This window comes from Tamandua tetradactyla, chromosome 1 (genome assembly GCF_023851605.1).
Source record: "Tamandua tetradactyla isolate mTamTet1 chromosome 1, mTamTet1.pri, whole genome shotgun sequence".
Taxonomy (NCBI): domain Eukaryota; kingdom Metazoa; phylum Chordata; class Mammalia; order Pilosa; family Myrmecophagidae; genus Tamandua; species Tamandua tetradactyla.
The window spans coordinates 69,088,278-69,094,277 of NC_135327.1; the positions used below are offsets into that span (position 1 = coordinate 69,088,278).

The 6,000-nt window shown below is 41.4% G+C and overlaps 1 long non-coding RNA gene across 1 annotated transcript in view; it reads right to left on the reverse strand.

Annotated features, from left to right (window-relative positions):
- LOC143684805 (uncharacterized) overlaps positions 1–1,316 on the reverse strand; it is a 110,633-nt gene extending 109,317 nt beyond the window's left edge. Inside the window, exon 1 of the long non-coding RNA XR_013176180.1 lies at positions 1,185–1,316. This is a non-coding gene — a long non-coding RNA (uncharacterized LOC143684805). The remainder of the gene's footprint in view (positions 1–1,184) is intronic.
- Between the last annotated feature and the right edge of the window lie 4,684 nt (positions 1,317–6,000).

Below are 6,000 nucleotides of genomic sequence, written 5' to 3' on the forward strand. Positions count from 1 at the left end.
CATTTTAACTCTTTCAAGTGTGTGATTCAGTGGTGTTAATGATATTCACAATGTTGTGCTACCATCACCAAGCTCCATTACCCCAACTTTGTTATCATCTCAAACAGAAACTTTACACCCATGATGTAATAACAGCCCCTTCTCCTTGTCCCCCCATCCAACCCCAGATAACTGGTAATCTGCTGTCATGGTCAGGTTCATTGTCAACTTGGCCAGGTAATTGTGGTGCCCATTTGTCTGGTCAGGTAAGCACTGGCCTGTCTGCTCTGAGGACATTTCATAGACTTAAATCATGATCATGTTGGCTGCATCCACAGCTGATTGCATTTGTAATCAGCTAAGGGGTGTGCCTTCTGCAATTAGTGATGCTTAATCTAATCACTGAAAGGCTTTTAAGGAGGATTCAGAAGAGGCAGTCACTCTTCCTGCTTCAGCCAGTGAACTGGCTGAGGACCTTCATCAGAGAAGCTGGCTATGGCCTGCCCTACAAACCTTAGACTCCACATTCCCATGGTTGCATGAGACATTTTTATAAATTTTATATCTACGAATATCTCCTGCTGATTCTGTTTCTCTAGAGAACCCTAGATAATTCATCTACTACCTAGGAAATGTGTATGCTCTAAGTATTTCATATAAACAAGATCATATGATATCTATCCTTCTGTGACTGGCTTATTTAACTCAGTATGATGTCTTTATGGTCCATCCACATCGTACATACATCAGAACTTTTTTGAGGCTGAATAATACTCTAATATGTGTATATACCAAATTTTGTTTATCCATTCATCTGTTTGTTCCATATTTTGCTATGAACATTGGTGTACCAATATCTGTTTGAGTCTCCACTTTCAATTCTCTTAGGTATATATTAAGAAATGGAATTTCTGGGTCAAATCGTAATCATATGTCCAAACTTTTGAGGAACAGCAAACTGATTTCCTCAGTAGCTCCTCCAGAAGTCATCTTTGATTTTCCTGTTCTACATATACATATTTTATCCCTTAGTTACCTCATGGTCTCCCTAGTGCCAGCCACAACCACATGCTAACAAATAACCATCTATGTCTTAAGCCCTCTTTCCTGATCTCCAAGTAGTATTTCCAGCTTCTTATGAAGAGTCCCCAGATATTGATAATTTAACACATCCAAAAGAAATCTCATTGTCACCTTATACTCACAAGCTATCCCTTCAGACTGATTGCTGACTCAGTACTTAACAATATCGCACAACTGGTTAACCAGGCCAGAGGTCAACAAAGCATCTCCAAAGGTCAACAAAGCATCATGTTGTTTTACTATATTTTCTTAATGTCTTCAGTCCCACCCAATTCACTCCATCCCCATTCCCTTTCTCTCCTGTGATTGGACAATTGCAATGACCTCACAATTTATCTCATTCTCTCCCTTATTCATTCTCCACATCAGCTAAAATGCTGTTCTGATTATGCCAAACTTTGTGCAGTGCAATTTAATAACATCCCACAGATTTTCAATTAAAGTCCAAAATCTTATAAGGCCTTTAATTCTAGCCTCTGGTTTCTCTTCAGCCTTACTTCTCACCATTGTCCATCTCGTCAATCCTAGAGTGAGATATATTCTGTCTCAGTTCTTGGCTTCTTTCATTTGGCTCCTTCTGTCTAATTGGACCCTGTTTATACTCATTTTTTCATTTAACCAACTCCATGTTGTCTTCCAGGATTCTGTTTCAGGGGAGTTTCATCTGATTCTCTAGCTGCCTAAAGGTAAAAAAAAAAAAAAAAAAGAATTAATTCTCCCAGCCCGATTTCTCATATGTAGGGATAATGTTTGAACCCATGTGACAGGGGTTGTGGTGCAGTTTTTACAAAATAGTTCACAAAAAGTGTTTAGCCTAATAGTTGCTATACCCATGGACTCAATAAGTGCCAATTGCTGACATTTTTATTGATGTTGAGTTGTAGTTATTAAGTGCTACTTTTTAGTGTAGTGCTACTTTTTAAATGTTTGACATAATAAGTGACCTATCTATTAATTAAAGAAAGTTCCCCAGACACTGGATTAAGGGTGGATTCTTCAAAAGGAAAGATATTTACAATGCCAAAGTACAAGGTGGTGGGTATTTAATGTGACCAGGGCTAGAGTGAAACCCTGAGCTCTTATGGTGAGCTCACGATCTCCATGCATCCATATACCATCTTTTGGAATTCATGTTTGGAATGCTTCTCTCTTTCTTCTTCCCTTTGGCTGGTTTGTTAAGAGTTGCTCCAGCAACTTTTTTGCATGGAAGATGGTACATGTTCTTACATGCACTGGGTTATAAAGACTAGACTTATATTTTTAAACTTTGGGGAGAAACGTTTTTCTCTTTGCTGTCTCTTGGGTTTGCTTTCTTCAAAGCCATAATATTAAAGCCTAGAATACTGTTCTGGTTTGCTAGCTGCCTGAACGCAATATACCAAAAGTGGGATGGCTTTTGAAAAGGGGAATTTAATAAGTTGCTAGTTTACAGTTCTAGGCTGAGATAATGTCCTAATTAAAACAAGTCTATAGAAATGTTCAATCAAAGGTATCCAGGGAAAGATACCTCAGTTAAAGAAGGCTGATGAAGTTCAGGGTCTCTCTCTCACCTGAGAAGGCACACGGTGAACACAGTCACGGTTTCTCCCTCAGCTGGAAGGGCACATGGCAAGCACAGTGTCATCTGCTAGCTTTTTCTTCTGGCTTCTTGTTTCATGAAGCTCCCTGAAAGGAATCTTCCTATTTCATCTCCAAAGCACTGGCTGATGGACTCTCTGCTTCATGGTGCTGCAGAATTCTCTGCTCTCTCTGAATCTCCATTCTCCAAAATATTTCCTCTTTAATAGGACTCCAGAAATTTATCAAGACCCACCCAAATGGGTGGAGACATGTCATTACCTAATCCAGCTTAACAACCACTCTTGATTAAATCACATTTCCAGGGAGATGATCTGATTACAGTTTCAAAATACAGTATTGAATAGGGATTATTCTACTTTTATGAAATGGGATTTTGATTAAAACATGGCTTTTCTAGGGGACATGCATCCTTTCAAACCAGCACAAATACTAATACTAGGAAGTAAGCACAGAGGAACACTAGGTGCTAAGAAGGCCATCTGGCTTGTTTTAAACAATGTGGTCCATAAATTGTCTATTGTCTGCACAGCATGGGTGAGCTTAGCTTCAGTGGTTCACAAAGTTAAAGGATTTAAAATCAAAGTCTTAGTGATGCGAAGTACATGCATGCCTGGTCTTATTCTTAGTGCATGTATAAGCTTCGGAAAAATGCATGGCAGTGGGTGGGAATTAAAAATGTTAAAGCCATCTTGAATCATGAATAAAATTTTCTATGAATTTGGCTTTAAGACTTGTCAACTAGCATGATCAACAACCCGTCTTCTAAGAAATGTCAAGATACAACTTCAGTGGCAGCTGCCAAGTACCTAGAGATGTCTATGACACAGATGTTAGCACACTCAGTGGCCAGGAGTCTGTCACTGCCTCTGTCAAGCACAACCTTGTCGACCTATGGGAGATGCGAAGCTCCCAAAGGCTTCTCTAAGGATTTGCCTTGGGCAGAAATACAAGGGTGTTTGTTTTTTGTTTTTTTTTTTTTCTATTTCTTTGCTTTTTCACAAGACCTACTTGGCTCCTGCTCTCCCTCTCTTTTATGCCTTCTGGACTTTCTTTTGGAAAAACGACATATTTCACATTCCATTTAGTAAAGTAAAAACCACTTGGGGTGGGGGGACAAAACAAATATTTCACTTATTTTGAAATCATTATGGATTTACTTTCACTATGTAGTAATTTGATTTGGCAGAAAAAAATAGTTTTAGAGAAAAGTATCATCATGTCTTTATGACTGATGATTTCCTAGTTGCACAACAAGAAGGTAGTCTATGTGGGAAGCCTGATGAAATCATAGCATTAAAGCTAGAGTCTTAGAACTTTTGCAGATGCAGGATTACCGTTTTATGGCTGTGGAAGGTCAATCACAGAATTGTCCACAGTAAACTATACTTTAGCAAAATCAATTATAATGTCTATCGTGACTTCAGGTTTGGAACGGATTACATTGTATAAAAGAAAGAATGTTGATAATGGAAAAGTGAAAAACAACAGTTCTGATCATTACATCCTAGTCCATGCATAAATGCAGAATAAACACTTTAATGAGTATAGTTTAAATGTGTTAGCAACACTAACATTTTACAGCACTCAATTTTTCCATATAAGAACTCATCAAATGCCTATTTAAAAAACACAGTTTGGGCCAGAGAGGGCCAAGATGGTGGCTTAGTAAGGAACACGCGTCTTAGTTCCTTCTCCAGAGCAACTACTAGGTGACCAGAAATAGTGCAGAAGAGCTCCCAGGGCCATGGCAGGGACCAGACACACAGCGTACCCCAGTCTGGACTGGCTGGACTGGCTGCGAGACTCCGCTGTGGTGAGCTCCACAAGCGGCGCACGCTTCCCCGGGCCATGGCAGCTGGCGGTCCCTCCCTCCCTCCTTCCCAGACTGGCTGAGAGTCTCAGAGAGGCAAGTTCCCCAAGCCGTGGCAGCCGGCGGCCAGCACCCATCTCTCGCGGGCAGCTTCCCGGACTGGCTACAAGTCTCAGATCAGCAAGCTCCCCAAGCCGCAGCGGCCGGTGACCAGCGCCCCTCCCACACAGGCAGCTTCCCGGTCTGGTGGCAAGTCTTGGATCAGTGAGCTCCCCAAGCCGCGGCAGCCGGTGACCGGTGCCCTTTCCCCACAGGCGGCTTCCCAGTCTGGTGGCGAGTCTCGGATCAGCAAGCTCCCCAAGCCACAGTGGCCAGCGGCCGGTGCCCCACCCCCACAGGTGGCTTCCTGGTCCGGCGGCGAATCTCAGATCAGCGAGCTCCCCAAGCCGCGGTGGCCGGCAGACAGTGTCCCTCCCCTACAGGCGGCTGCCCGGAGGGAGAGGAGGGAGTCTCTGACAGTGGCAGGGACTGGGTCCAACCAAACACCAATAGTGGCATTAATAAAGGAGCCACAACATCTTTTGCTGGTGGGACCCACAGACAGACAAGCACCACATACTGGGTAGGATTAAAAAAAACAGAGCCCAGAGACTTCACAGGAAAGTCTTTCAACCTGCTGGGTCTCACACTCAGGGAAATCTGAATAAATGTCCAGACGCCAGCAAAAATAACAAATCACACCAGGAAAATTGAAGATATGGCCTATTCAAAGGAACAAACCAATAGTTCAAATGAAATACAGGAGCTGAGACAACTAATTCTGAATATACGAACAGAAATGGAAAACTTCTTCAAAAACCAAATCAATAAATTGAGGGAGGACATGAAGAAGACAAGGGATGAACAAAAAGAAGAAATGGAAAATCTGAAAAAACAAATCACAGAAATTATGGGAGTGAAAGATACAGTAGAAGAGATGAAAAAAACAATGGAAACCTACAATGGTAGATTTCAAGAGACAGAGGTTAGAATTAGTGAACTGGAGGATGGAACATCTGAAATCCAAAAAGAAACAGAAACTATAAGGAAAAGAATGGAAAAAATTGAGCAGGGGCTCAGGGAATTGAATGATAATATGAAGTGCACAAATATATGTGTTGTGGATGTCCCAGAAGGAGAAGAGAAGGGAAAAGGAGGAGAAAAAATAATGGAAGAAATTATCACTGAAAATTTCCCAACTCTTATGAAAGACCGAAAATTACAGATCCAAGAAGTGCAGCACACCCCAAAGAGAATAGATCCAAATAGGCATTCTCCAAGACACTTACTAGTGAGAATGTCAGAGGTCAAAGAGAAAGAGAGGATCTTGAAAGCAGCAAGAGAAAAACAATTCATCACACACAAGGGAAACCCAATAAGACTATGTGTTAATTTCTCAGCGGAAACCATAGAGGCAAGAAGACAGCGGGATGATATATTTAAATTACTAAAAAAGAAAAACTGCCAACCAAGAATTCTATACCCAGCAAAATTGTCCTTCAAAAATG